This window comes from Panthera uncia (genome assembly GCF_023721935.1).
Source record: "Panthera uncia isolate 11264 chromosome B3 unlocalized genomic scaffold, Puncia_PCG_1.0 HiC_scaffold_1, whole genome shotgun sequence".
Lineage (NCBI taxonomy): Eukaryota > Metazoa > Chordata > Mammalia > Carnivora > Felidae > Panthera > Panthera uncia.
The window spans coordinates 5,594,411-5,609,962 of record NW_026057582.1 but is presented as its reverse complement, the minus strand read 5'-3'; the positions used below and the strand labels follow the sequence as shown (position 1 = coordinate 5,609,962).

The 15,552-nt window shown below is 46.3% G+C and overlaps 1 non-coding gene across 1 annotated transcript; it reads left to right on the top strand.

Moving 5' to 3' along the window:
* The first annotated feature begins 1,466 nt into the window (after positions 1–1,466).
* LOC125910497 (U6 spliceosomal RNA) lies at positions 1,467–1,573 on the top strand. The gene has a single exon (XR_007454003.1). It is a non-coding gene; the product is annotated as a U6 spliceosomal RNA (small nuclear RNA).
* Positions 1,574–15,552: the final 13,979 nt, after the last annotated feature.

Genomic DNA, 15,552 nt, shown 5'->3' with positions numbered 1-15,552 from the left:
TTGCAAAAGCAAGGCAAAGAGAATCTCCAGGAGCTCAAAATGAGATTAAAACCCAAGCCAGAGTGGTTGATAAAAGCTGAAGACAAAAGTCTCACAGGATATTGGAACTGGTTACAGGAACTGAAGTCTAGGGGAAGAACGAGACATTAGGCTTAAATGAGGCAGAGTATGCTTCTGAGTCCCTTCATAAAGCCAGCAACCATGAAGCATGGCCCGCCCGTGAAACTCTAAGCTGAAACCTTATAAAATTTGTCCAGAGCTGATAAAACTCACAGGATCCTCAGAGAGGCAGATGCGAAGCTACTCAGAAGGGATCCCCTCAAAACCCAAGAGAACAGGGCTCCTAGAAAGCCGCCTCCTGTTAAAGATAAGCTCACAACAAAAAATTAGAATCCACAGGAGCAAAAGAAGGAAAAGCACCCTGCGGTCTAGTAACAGCCAAAAGACTTAGCAAATGAGAGAAATTCACCTCGAAAACTAGAAAGAAAAGAAAAAATTAAAACAAACTTCAAGCGTAGGTAAAAATCTTCAAACAGAAACGGGAAGAAATACACACAAAAACAAGATTGAATGGAAAAACAAAGGCACATCAGAAAACAACTAAATAGAGAGTCTAAAAATGAAAAATATAATCATTAAGAGAAAAGTTAGGGCCGCATGGGTGGCTCCATCGGCTGAGCTTCTGACTCTTGGTTTCGGCTCAGGTCATGATCCCACAGTTGGTGAGTTCGAGCCCCGCATTGGGCTCTGTACCGACAGTGGGGAACCTGCCTGGGATTCCCTCTCTCCCTCTCTTGCTGCCCCTCCCCAACTCTAAATAAATAAATAAATAAATAAATAAACTTGAAAAAAAAGAAAAACAGACCAGGGTGTCTGGGTGGCTCAGTCAGTTAATGTCCAACTTCGGCTCAGGTCACGATCTCATAGTCCGTGAGTTCGAGCCCCGCGTCGGGCTCTGGGCTGATGGCTCAGAGCCTGGAGCCTGCTTCGGATTCTGTGTCTCCCTCTCTTTCTGACCCTCCCCCATTCATGCTCTGTCTCTCTCTGTCTCAAAAATAAACATTAAAAAAAAAATTTGTTTTAATATGTTGATCTATTTTTGAGAGACAGAGCGCGTGTGAGGGAGGGGCAGAGAGAGAGGGAGACACAGAATCCAAAGCAGGCTCCAGGCTCTGAGCCGTCAGCACAGAGCCCGACAGGGGGCTCGAACCCATGAACCGCGAGATCATGACCTGAACCGAAGTCGGATACTTAACCGGCTGAGCCACCCAGGTGCCCCTTAAAAAAAATTTTTAAGATAAAAAAAGTTAAATAGGTTAAGGAGAAGAATAGATACGTTGCAACAAAACTATTGAACTCTGAAACAGACATTTAAAAATCACACAGAATGCAGAAAAAAAATGAACACTTCAGTGGATAACAGGAAAGAGTAATTTACGACCTGCGTAACAGGCAGAGAGGCTCCTGTGCTTGCTTCAGCAGCATATAGATGAAAATTGGAATGGTACGGAGAAGATTCGCTTGGGCCCTGCAGGAAGATGGCATGCAGATTCATGAGGTGTCCCATGTTACAAAAAAAGAAGAAGAAAGAGAAGCTCCAGTGTATTAAGTTGAACTCTCTGTAGGTCTGGAATGGTTGACTATCAACAATTTCATACAGTTTTACCTACAATGTCTCATACGCGTGGTGGAGAGGAAAACAATAAAGAATGTGGGAGGGAGACATATCTGCAGAGCTGACAGCTGACAATTTTTCAGAATTGAAAACACATGGGTCCTCACGTTGACTCAAAACAGTAGAAATAAAGTGCAGTGGCTTCATCGAACATCTAAGACAAAGAGGAAAGCTTAAAAATCACCGGGGTGGGGGGGGTGGGGGGTGGGAATCACTAGAGAAAAGAGATGGGAAGGTTGAACCATAGCAGACCTCCTACCATCATTTTTCAAGCCCAGAAGGCAATGATACAATCTTATAAAAACTTACAGGAAACAATAAGCCCACCACCCGAGTGAGAGCTGGAAAAGACGTTTTGGGATACACAAGGAAAAAGGCAAGACGTATCCACCCACAGACTCTCACTAAAGAAAAGTACTACAGCAATAAAGCAAAGTCCGAAAGGAGAGGAGTGCAAGAAGATGTGTGAGTCTACAAAATGGTAAACAGTTGAAAACCCAAGTAAATATTGATCGAAACGAAGTGAAAGTGACAAAAAGAAGAGTGAGAATAAGGCAGAACTAGGGGCGCCTGGGTGGCTCAGTCGGTTGAGTATCCAACTTTGGCTCAGGTCATGATCTCACGGTCCATAGGTTTGAGCCCCACGTCGGGCTCTGTGCTGACAGCTTGGAGCCTGGAGCCTGCTTCGGATTGTGTGTCTCCCTCTCTCTCTGCCCCTAACCCACTCGCATTCTGTCTCTGTCTCTTCTCAAAAATAAATAAAACATTTTAAAAAGTTTTTTTTTAAATAGGGCAGAACTAAAATATCAAACAACATTAACACTCGTTGAAAGAAGGAAGAGTTCAGAATTAAAAGCACTCTAAAGCCACTGAGTGGTTAGGGCAGAGGATACAGATAGTTGCACATTTTGCTAAATATTCACCTCAAAATTTTGAGGGCAACTGTTAAAAATATAAATGTAGAATGTATTTCTTCCAAACCCGTAGTTACAAAAAAAAAAAAAAAAAATCAAATCAACCCTACAGACAGGTCTAAGCAAACTTTTTCTCTAAAGGGCCAGATAGTAAATATTTTCAACTTTGACACCTGTATGGTTCCTATCAACTGTTTCAGCTCTGCCACAGTAATGCAAAAACAGCCATGGACAATATGTAAACCAATGAGCCTACCTATGTTTCAATAAAGTTTTATTTACAAAAATAAGTGGCAGGCCAGGTATGGCCCCCGGGCCTTAATTTGCCACCTACTGTAATAGAAGGCAAATGAAAGGACAAAAGAGAGCAATCAAGAAAATTTTTATGTGTCAAAAGCAAAACAAAGCAAAAAGATAAGCACATTAAGAATCGCAATGGAAGTCAATGGATTACATTTATCCATTAGAATATCCACATTGCTGAAGGATACGTGCGAAACCATGTACATACAGGTTTAAAACACGAAACGATACCATTTACCGTTTATGGATAGGTTCTCTCATAGTACAAGTGCAGAGAACAACACATCCAATTCCAGATAGTGTAGTGCCCGAGGCAGCGAGCGAGAACAGATTTGGAGAAGGGTACAAATGGAACTCCAATACAACCGATGAAGATTTTGTTTCCGAAACAAGCAAAAAAGCCAAAGCCAGTCTAGCAAGACATTAATACTCGTTTACTCTGGGTAGTGGGTATATATGTGTATGAGTTACATTACTCTTCTTAACTCTGAAAATGGTCCCTTTTTTAAGTCCTCATACGTCTCATTTGAACTTTAGCAATCAGTAGGGGAGTAGTATCACAAACTAGATTTCCAGATGAGGACTTTGAAGTTCCAGACAAGCAAGAGACTTGGAAAAATAAGGCCGTGATCTTCTAACTCAATTAAATGCACTCTAGATACGGCATGGTGTTTTGTGCAAACTTGAAGTCACCTGTTTTGCAAACACCCTACCTCCGTGATCCCTGGGACCCCTGTCTTTACCAGACACTTATTCTCTTCCAGTGGATCTTCCTGCCTCAACCCCTTCCCACTCATCCTGTGCTCTGTACACATTTATGCTGTGAAAACACGGCTTGAATCACACGACACTCCACCTGTTCCGTGCCGGCTGTGGGCCTGAGGATATGAAAACAAAGGACACATAGTTCTCCATGTGGTTTAATTTCCAACTCAACCCACCTCTCCCTGGCCAAACGTTAACTTCTCAGAGGCTTCGTCGCTTGTCTTCGAAATGCTACCTGAGGTTTCTGTAAGAGCAGGATGAAATCACCTAGCAGATACCTGTTCTTACAGAAAGATTCCAAACTCCTGAGCATGGGGCCTTGTAGGTTCACCTAGATCACACAGGTCACATTTGAAAAAATCGGAGTATTGTTCTGCACACACGTGGCCGTCCCCAGCCAATCACACACCCTCCGCAAGCCTCTGCTTCCCAGGCATTCAAGAACAGGTTGGTCCGGACAATCTCTAACACTTTCAGCTCTGCCTTCTTGGGTCACCCACTTGGTTCCCCGGGGACCCACAAAAGCAGAGCCTTCCAGACCCGTCTTACGCAAACATCAGCCCCTGCCACGGTGAAGAGTGTGGTGTCAGTGTTGGTATTGCTCATGAGAAGTGGGATGTTGAGTTCCCTAGAAATGAAAAGGCTTATTTATCGAGGTGTGGGAAGGGGGGCCAGTGTTTTTGCTGCTGCTGCGGCTGCTGCCTACCACACCGGCCCCTGTCGGTTTCTGAATAGGCCCAGTTCCTCCCGCCACTAAGCCTTTGCACGTGCACCGCCCTCCCTTTGTGGAATACCCTTTTCCACCCCTTCACCTACTTAACGCCTACTCTGCTCTGTCACCAGGTCTCAGCTCAGTCTCGGTTTCCTCAGGGAAGCCCTCCCTGACTTCCAAGACTAGTCAGATTCTCTGATTCCGCATTCCCGTGGAGCGCTCTGTATCAGTCAGGTAGTGCCGTGATCATGCTGCAAAACAAAACCACCTCAAAACTTAACACAGCCACCATGTGCTATTTCTAGAAGTCTGTAAGTCAGCTGGACACTTCTGCCAACGTGGGCCAGGCTCGGCTGATCTCAGGAGGGTTCACGCTTATATCTGGGGTTGGTTCCCTGCGGTGGCAAAAGCATGTAAGGCCTCTTGATGCCTAGACTTGGAATCGACACGGCATCGCTTTCACTGTGTCCCATTGGCCAAAGCAAGTCACAGGCCATCCCATAGGCACAGAGCGGAGAAATGCCTTCCACCTCTTACTGGGAGGAACTGAAAAGCCACATTGCACAGGGAAGGGTGGGGAATTGGGGCCTTGTTTGCAATCAGTGTAACACACTCCCTTTTGAAGTAAACATCACAATCATAACTTTCCCTTTGATTCGTGTCACAGTTATTTTCTGATCCACTAAACTATGCAGTGGGAGCAAGCAATAAACCTGTCTTGTAGTCAACCATTGTGACATTGGGGCTATTTGTTATACAGCATAACCTAACCTATCCTGACTGGTACAAATGTCTACAGCTGCCCACAAACCCCAAACCTCCAGCTCTGTTCCTAGCCTATAATATCAATGAAAATGCACATGTTTAGAGGTTAGCACTCTGACCCTAACTGAGATTCTTAGTACAGTGGGCACTTTTATGTGTGCCGAGCATCTACGGTATAATTATATTTCTTCACACACAGAGGTTCTCTAAGAACAGAGGATACTGGGAGAGGGATCAGGAGTTGGCACAAACGGATCCCTCACTTGATGGTTTTGATTCCACACCAGCTACTCATCTCCACAAACTTTAACATGTGCTTACTGTTCCAGGCCTGTGCCAAACTCTAGGCATAGGAAGGGGAGATGTGGGGCGCCTGGGTGGCTCAGTCGGTTAAGCGTCCGATTTCGGCTCAGGTCATGATCTTGCGGTCCATGAGTTCGAGCCCCGTATCGGGCTCTGTGCTGACAGCTCAGAGCCCGGAGCCCGTTTCAGATTCTGTGTCTCCCTCTCTCTCTGACCCTCCCCTGTTCATGCTCTGTCTCTCTCTGTCTCAAAAATAAATAAACGTTAAAAAAAAAATTTTAGAAAGGGGAGATACCCATCACTTAGTGGATAATCGGGTCCAGCTCCCTGATGAAGCAGATGTTGAGCACAAGACTTTATACCAGTTGCTGGGGCAGAGCCAGGGATTGGTAACGGCTCCCCTAAAATATGTCTGTGTCAAGGCTAAATCCACCCAGTGTCCATTGATAACAACCATCCATCCACCCATTCATTCAATATCTTGAGCGCTTGCCATATGCTGTTCTGGAACGCCTGTACTAGGCACTGAGGGTATTCTGGAGAACAAAGACGGCTGGAAGCCTGCCCTGTGAAGCATCCAGTCTGGTGAGGAGTGGACCAAGGCAGACAAGGCTACCCAAGGAGGCAGACCTCAGAGTCACCGCAACTGCTTTGGGGCCACCCTTCTTCTGCATTTGCAGCAGTATCTGTAGGAAGTTCTCCAGAAGCTGCTTCCACAGCAGGGTTTGGAAGCACTTCAGGACTGGAAAGGGTGCTGGCCTGGCAGTGAGGAGTCCTGGGCACCCCTCCCGGAGGAGGAGACCAGCGTCCAAGCCAATAGCAAACGTGGTTGGACCCACAAACCTCAGAGGAGCTCCGACGGGGTCTGCAGAGCCCTGCCGTGGACAGAGATCCAAGGTGTATTCCCTGCCACACCCACATGCCAATCACAGGAAAGAGGAGAGCAATCCAGGGATCCCACCCTTCTTGGGGGTTCTGCTCCCTCCACGTAGACCACAGTGACGAGCTTCTAATAGCGGGTTGTAGCCGGTGCGCTCGACTAGCCACTTGGCTTGAAAAATAAATCAACAGCATTTGTTGCCAGAAAAGCCACAGCAGCCAAACCCTTTTTGAGGTCTGAGGGCCGCACATGCTTGAGGCTTCCAGACCTTGGGAACCAACGCGTTCACATTGCCAGAGGGAGGGCCCTCCAGAAGCATCCGTAAAAGCCTTGGTTGACACGGCGCTCTGGCTTACTCAGCTGACCTCCTACAGTCCCACGCCCCAGCCAGAGCCTGCTTCCGTGTGCTAGCCAAGGGCAGCCAGCCGGCAGGCCGCGAACCTGGGTGCAGGTGGGTACAGCCGGGGGATCACACGGGCGGCTCTAGCAGACTCCTGGGTTTCACGTGGCTGTGCCACGCCCCTCCCTCAGCCTTGGTCTCCTTGTGTACCCAATAAAGCCGTGACAACGGCCTCCCCCGGCAGGGTTCTTGTCAGTTTTTAAGTGAGATTCACGGCTAAAGCTCCTACCGTAGGATCACAACGTTTGCAGACTCGTAATGTTAACGCCTTCCCGACAGAGCATGCACCGAGCTCTTGCCATGAGCTGGGCATGGGGCACAGCTGTCTTCACGCATCACTCCCCTCAATCACTTAACTGTACGGGTGGGCATTTTTATTATTCCTGTTTCATAAACACTGAGGCTGAGAGAGATTAACTGTGAGCATGGAGTTGGAGACAGGTCTTAAGCCTTGACTGCGGGTGAGCCTCTTACTGACTTGGGAGGCTACGAAAGAGGCCAAAGGACACACCCCGGGGGCAGGCTCCCCCGCACTCTTGCCCTTGAGCCTGCCTTCTCTTCTCTTGTTTCCGCGGCCCGGGCGGTTCCCACGCGCGTTCCCTTCCCAAGCACACCAGAAGCGTGGGCCTCGGGACGGTGGGACCCCAAATCCAACGCGCCCAGGCCTGTCAAGAGGAAGAAACATGCAAACGTATTAAGCAGGGAGGGAATGGATTTTTATGCTTCTACCAAATGTCTGATAGTGGGAACATCGCCCACGACAAGTATGTAGCAGCTCGAGAGAGGCAGAGAGCGTTTTAGGACACGGTGTGCACCCGGCCTGGCCGTGGCGGCTCCGGGGGCGGATGACAAAGCAGCTCCAGAGGCCTCTCTCTCTCGTGGAGGCTGGTGCCTGACGCCGAAGGGGCTGAGAGGCACCGGCTGGACGTCGAGGCGGATCTCGCAGCCAGCCCTTGCCACACGCTTCCTCTGAATGTCTTCTCCCTCCCTCCTCGCTGCCCATGCCCACCGCCCTGCCTGAGTCAGCGGCTTCACATCCCCATGCTACAGATGTGGAAGCTGAGGCTCGCAGCGCTGACGTGATCAGGGACACCCAGTAAATAAGCAATGAAGCCAGGACTCGGCCCAGGTCATGGGCTCCAGGCTCAGCTCCTTACGGCAACCCCCTTCAACTCATCCATGAAGCCTAAGCAGGGAACTCCCGGGTGGAAAGGGCTGACGCCAGCTGGTGGGGTTGGGACAGATGCAAACGCTGGGTTCCATGGAGCTCCGGCCCCTGGCCACACGCACGCCGTGTGCCTCTGCGGCAGACGTTCACCCCGGCAGTCCTCAGTCCCCACATTCCTAGGGGGCCCAAGAGCTCTTGGGAGCCTCGAGTTGAGCCACGGCGGTGACAACGCCCAGCAGCCTGCAGGCAACCTCAGACCTCAGCCCCGTGTCTGCAGGGGCTCACATCCGGGGCCAGGAGCTACGGGGAGCTCTCCATTCACATTATCTTGTGGTCCTTGCTTTTCTTCTAAATTTATTTATTTAAATTCCAGTTAGTTAACATGCAGTGTAGTATAGGTTTCAGGAGGAGAGCCCAGTGATGCATCACTTACATCTACATTGCCAGAGAAGAAGTCAAACTTTCACTCCGCAGATGACATGATACTCTACATAGAAAACCCAGAAGACTCCACCAAAACACTGCTAGAACTGATCCATGAGTTCAGCAAAGTCGCAGGATAGAAAATCAACGTGCGGAAATCTGTTACGTTTCTGTACACCAATAATGAAGCAACAGAAGGACAAACCAAGAAACCGATCCCATCCACATTTGCACCAAGAACCATAAAATACCTGGGAATAAACCTAACCAAAGATGTAAAAGATCTGTACGCTGAAAACTCCAGAAAGCTTATGAGGAAATTGAAGAAGACACAAAAAAACGGAAAAAGATTCCACGCTCCTGGATCGGAAGAACAAATATTGTTAAAATGTCTCTACTTCCCAAAGCAAGCTACACATCCAAAGCAATCCCTATCAACATAGCACCAGCATTCTTCACTGAGCTAGAAAGAAACAATCCTAAAATTTTTAAGGAACCAGAAAAGACCCCGAATAGCCAAAGGTATGTTGATAAAGAAAACCAAAGCTGGAGGCATCACAATCCCGGACTTCAAGCTGTATCACCAAGCTGTAATCATCAGGACAGTATGCTCCTGGCGCAAAAACAGACACAGAGGTCAACGAAACAAAATAGAAAACCCAGAAATGGACGCACAACTATGTGGCCAACTAATCTTTGACAAAGATGATGCTTCTTTGATGATGATCTTTCTGAAGATCTCCAAGAGAGCACAGTTACCTCCCAGCACAAACTATTTCCTTGAAGTAATATGGGTTCTAAATCCCAGACCCTCGGATGTTGCATCTTGCTTGTTTGTGAAACTCATTGCATGTAACCTCACCAACTGCCATTGACAATTCGAAGCGTCTTATGCCGACACACTCACACACTGGGATATCTAACAAAATTGGAAATACTGACCAGAATGCAGACTTCTCAGAGAGAGATGCCACCTCCCCATCTGCCTCTTTATCCCCAGGGTCTGAGTACTCCTGGCACATAGTAGGTGCTCAATAAATATTTCTTGAATGAACTAATGCATGGGAGAATAATAACGGACATTTGTATAAAGCATTACAGGGCACATTCTACGGCACATTTCCAGCCATTGTCTTGTTCAAGCTCAATGACAGGTGGTTGTCACGTTCCCACTTTACAGACGAAGCGATGGAACATCTTCAACGGAATGGCAGATCAAACCCCCTCTGCTTCCCCGATTCATTTTCATCCATCGAGACTTAGATTACATGCCACCTCTTCCATGAACACTTCCCAGTCTTCCCCACAATTGATCTTTTCCTCCCCTATCTCCCAGAGCCCTTCCCCAAACCACCATACCTTTTCATTCACACCCTAGTGATATTAGGATTCATTGTGCGCATGCTCGTTTCCTCCGAAAGGCCACGTCTTATACTCCTCACATCCCCAGAGCTAACACAACACTCGACACACAGTAGGTCCTCAACCAAGGTATACTGGCTTAAATATGTCCTCAATAATCAACTTGTGGCTAACATGTCAGAGCTGATCTTTAAAAGATCTTCGATTGTCGGGGCACCTGGGTGGCTCAGTCAGTTAAGTGTCCGACTTCGGCTCAGGTCACGATCTCACAGTTTGTGAGTTCGAGCCCCGTGTCGGGCTCTATGCTGACAGCTCAGAGCCTGGAGCCTGCTTCGGATTCTGTGTCTCCCTTTCTCTCTGCCCCTCCCCCACTCATGCTCTGCCTCTCTCTGCCTCCGAAATAAACATTAAAAAATTTAAAGAAAAAAAAAATCTTCCGTTGTCCCCTAATTTGTAGTCTTGCTTGTGTTATCCAGAGAATTAGCATCAAACGTGTCTTCTGTCTCCTAACACAGGGACTGTCCCAACCACCAGACTCCAACTAACACCTAGATTTACCTTCCTGTACCAACTCCAATGGACTGGCAACAGTCGCCTCTGGCTCAAGTAGAAAGCATGCCACAGTCATTTAGCGATGTCTGCCTCTGATATAGATGGGAGCCTGGTAGAGGGCTATCAGCTGGCATTGGCATTAGATCATACTACTCACATCGATTAGCATTATTGTTTGTTGATAGATTCTGCAAGCAGGATGGGATTCAAAAGTGACCCATTCCACATCCTGTTGTCAAATTTTCCCCACCCAGCCCTTCTCTCCTGCTCTGTTTGTCTCCCCAATTAGTGTGGGGTGCTCCTCAAAGGCAAGTTCTGAGGCTGGTTAATTTCTGCACTCCCACCACCTGCACATCACGCAAGGTCCTGGGAGCGTGGGGGGGGGGGGAGATAAGTAAATTAAGCTTCGTTCCACAGTGGTGGGTCCAGAAGGTAAGTGGGTAGACATGCAAATGGACAGTAGACTCAGATAACACTTCTCCAAACGTCCCGTCTGCATTAGCCTCACCAGGAAGAGGACAGAGAGAGCCTGGCTCCCTGGGTTCCGGGACACAGGACTCTCACCCACCACTTTACACATGAGCTCCCATTTCGGGGGTGTGGAAAGTGTGTGCCCATCTTTCCAGCTGTGGGTTGGCACATTAGCAAAATATCCACAAAATATAGGTTTGGGGAAATCATCCTATAAAATAAAATGAACCATTTTCCAAAATAGAAAATTGCCCAACCATTAAAGGTTTCTTTTTTTTTTTTTTAACCATTCAAATATCCATGACCTTTATTCCCAACAGCCCTGTACCTGCTGTGTTATAGAGAAGAAAACGTGGATTTATTTGCATTGTATAATATGTCTATTTTCTGTATGAGGTTCACATGCCAGCTATGTGTGAAGAAATATAAATATTCAGATTCAGTTAGAAAAGGATGGAGAGTTGGAATTCTGAACCTCCTGATTTCAATTGTTTATAAACTCTTAATCCACACTGTGACTTCTTCAAGGTATTTAATAAGCAGACAAGTCTATAAAAAGAAAGCATATTGTTTTTTATTAAAGATGACCCTACAATCTCAATCCTTTAAAAATATATTCTGCTTTTGCCTTTCCTGGAAGAATGGAAACATTCAGATTTTCAGGAGGGAGGAAGGGAAAAATGAAGTTGCATAAATTATAACAAAGAACTCCAAACAGAATGAAATATTTTTTTAATTAAGTCTGTTTCAGTTCTAGAAGGTACTACAAGTTGCCTCTTACAGATCCATTTGTCCCTGTGTCTGAGAACCACAGAAAGGGGATGATATCTCATCCTGGGATATAGAACTCATGTTTGTTGGATGGGATGCTTATTAGGACAAGACCTGGATGCTGCTGGGATCCCCAGGGCCAGGCAGTGGTTTTAGGTCTCCTTGTGATCAGCTTTATCTCAGTTGGGGAAATTCACATTTCCATTTCCCTTGGGTGTGTTCAATCGAGCAGTCACTCCCTATTCTAAGTCTTGAGCGAAGCCCCTGCTCAGTGTGAGGCACGAGGCTGGGCTCTGGGAACCCAGAAACAGATGAGATCAATTCTTGCCCTCTAGACGCTGACTGCCAAGAGCAGATGCCCCCAACTCCACTGAGTATAATTCAAGAGGCGCAGTAGCAGGCTGGTGGGAGCTGGGTTGGGGCTAGGCGATGATACTGTGATCTATAATAAGAAATACGTGTTTGGCCTTTGTCCCTATATCTGCCACAGAGCTTCTAAATCCCTTGGAATTTCCTGAGTGATAAGAGCCATAAAAGTGTCTTAATATTCATAACAAACCTCTTCCAACCACGCCTAAGTTTATGTTAATGAGATGACTTTTGGAAAGCACCTAAGGATGGGGGCTGGTTGCCAGGGGAACGCACCATGTGACTAGAGCATTGGAACTTTCAGTCACCCACTCTTGACCTCCAGGGAGGAAGAGAGGAGTTGGAGGTTGGATCCATCATGAATGGCCAACGATTTTATCAATCACACCTATGTAACAAAGCCTCCATAAAAATCCCAAAAGACAAGTTTGGAGGGCTTCCAAGTTGGTAAACACATGGAGATGTGGGGAGGGTGGCATGCTCAGAGAGGGTAGGGAAGCTCCGAGACCCTTCCTCCATACCTTGCCCTAGGTACCTCTTCCGTCTTGCTCTTCCTGAGTTACATCCTGTTACGATAAATTGGTAACCTGTTAAGTGACTAGACTTGCAATGGGCATCTGAAGTGAGGGGTGGGGCAGTCATGTTGGGACTGAGCCTTGAACCTGTGGGTCTGATGCTCTCTCCAGGTAGATGTTGTCAGAACTGAGTGGCATTATGTCTGGTAGGTGTGGGGAAACCTCACTTATAGTAAAATTGTATTTATTTTTGAGAAAGAGAGAGACAGAGTGTGAGCAGGGCAGGGGCAGAGAGAGAGAGAGAATCCGAAGCAGGCTTCAGGCTCTGAGCTGTCAGCACAGAGCCCGACGCAGGGCTCGAACTCATGAACTGTGAGATCATGACCTGAGCCGAAGTCGGACGCTTAACCGACTGAGCCACCCAGGTGCCCTGAAACTTCACTTATTGTAACGGTGATCAAAACGTTAAAGGTCTGGGGGCCTGGGAAACACATACACACAAAGTCATTTTCTTTCACAGAGGCCTTCAAAGACCTCTTTGTATAGCTGATTGTGATTTTTTTTAAAAATCCATGGAGACAGTTCAAGATGTGGCATAGGAAGACCCTGAACTCTCACCGCTTCCCATGGAAATCTATAGCTGCAATATGGAATACTTTCCACTGAAAAAGAACTGAGAACTAGTTGAATAGTTCCCTCCTCAACAAGGGAATAAAAGACCACATCAAGATGGGTAGGAGAGTCACAGAAGTGGTCGTATCAAAAATCCCACCCCCAGTATAGCAACCCACACTAGGGAGGGGTCTCGCAGGTCCAGAGCCTCTCCCTGAGGAGTGAGCCCCACATCGGGCACCCTCCTTGGGACCTGCATCAGACAGGTGAGACCTCAACAATGTCTGGCTTTGGAAACCAATGGAGCTTATATCCAAGGGATATGAGGGCTGTGGGGACCTAGGGGCTAGGGGACTCGGGGGCATGCTGTGGGGACTATGGGGATCTGAGATACTACTTTCAAGGGGGCTCACACACAAACTCACTAATCCTGGGCCCAGCTCAAAGGCAGCAGTATGCAAGTGGTTGGATTATAGTGAAGAGATTCATTTGTTAACCTGAGAGCATCGGCTGGGGGGGCGGGGACAAACTGAGACTTCCTTGGGGTGCCAAGACACTGGCAAAAGCCTTTTTTGTGCTTGCCCTCTACCTTGCTGGCACAGACATGGGGAAACACAGCCTCGCTAAAGCTGCAGGTGAGCCCTTCCCAGGTCTCTTTCCTGGCCCTGCTAAGGTCATGGTAGGCTCTGCCCTCAGCACTCTCAGTCTCACTAAGGCTGGCAGGTGAGTGCAGTCATCACAGGGGACACCCCTTGGTCACCTGGTCCTAGTGGCCAGAGGGGCTTGCATTTCTGGACTCCATTAGACTGTAACAATCAGAGAGACAGCTCTTGCAACCCACCACACCCAGAACACTGCACAGACAGCAGCCTAAAACACACCCCAGGCTGCTGTGAAAAGGTCCATCTTTTTATCCCAGAGCTTCAACCTGAGTGACAGGCTCCAGGTTTGCCACATGTCTCGAGGTTACAGAAGCACCCTCAAGGAACATAGGCAAGCAGACACCATCCCTGAGCCCTCCCTCAGGCTAAGGGGACATGTTAGGCCAGATGAACTTGACAGATATATACAGAATATCCCATCCAAAAGCAGCAGAATACACATTCTTCTCAAGTTCACATGGAACATTCCCCAGGATGGATCCTATGTTGGGCCACAAAACAAGTCTTGATAAAGTTAAGAGGACTAAAATCATATCAAGCATCATCTCCAACCACAATGATAGGAAACAAGAGATCAATTACAAGAAGAAAAATTGGAAAATGACAAATACGTGAAGATTAAACAATATGCTACTTAATTACCAATGGGTCAATTAAGAAATCAAAGGGGAAATCAAAAAAGTACCTTGAGACAAATGAAAATGGAAACACAACAGTTCAAAATCTGTAAGATGCAGCAAAAGCAGTTCTAAGCTAAGAGGGAAGTTCAGAGAGACACAGGTGCGCCTCAAGAAACGAGAAAAATCTCAAATTGCAAAAGAACTAAAAGAACTAGAAAAGAACTAGAAAAGAACTAGAAAGAGAAGAACAAAAGAAGCCCAAAGGTAGTAGAAGGAAGGAAAAAATAAAGATTAGAGTGACAATAAATGGAGTAGAGACCAAACAAATAGAAATAATCACTGAAACCAAGAACTGATCTTTTGAAAAAATAAACAAAATTTACAAATTTTAGCTAGTTTCACCAAGAAGAAGGAAAGAAGGCTCAAATAAGTAAAATCAGAAATGAAGGAGAAGTCACAACAGATACCACAGAAATACAAAGGATCGTAAGAGACTGCTATGAACAACTACATACTAACAAATTGCACAAAAGAGAAGAAATAAATTCCTAGAAACATACAATCTTCCAAAACTGGATCATGAAGAAACAGAAAATCTAAATAGATGATCACTTTTAAGGAGATTGAGTCAGTAATCAAAAACCCTCCATAAATAAAAGTCCAGACCCAGACAGCATCGCTGGTGAATTCTACCAAACATTTAAAGATTTAATACCTATCCTTCTCAAACTCTTCCAAGTAATTAAAGAGGAGGGAACACTTCCAAACTTATTTTATGAGACCAACATTATCTGATACCAAAACCAGACAAGGACGCCATCAAAAAAAAAAAAAGAAAGGAAAAAAGAAAAAGAAAAAGACAGGAAGAAAATTACAGGCCAATATCCCTGATGAACATAGATGCAAAACTCCTCAACAACAAAATATCAATAAAAACCAAATTCAACAACACATTAAAAAGATCGTACACCATGATCAAGTGGGATTTATTCCAGGAATGCAAGGATAGTTCAATAACAACAAATCAATCAATGTGATACACGTTAGCAAAATAAAGATAAAAACACTATGATCCTCTCAATAGAAGCAGAAAAAAGCCATTTAACAGAATCCAACATCCATTTATGACAAAACTCTCAACAACAAAGTTATATAGAGGTAATATACTTCAATATATATGACAAGCTCACAGCTAACATCATGCTCACTGGTGAATGTTTTTTCTCTAAAATCAGGAACAAGACAAGGATTCCCATTCCCACCACTTTTATTCAACATAGTATTGGAAATCCTAGCCATAGCAATTAAGG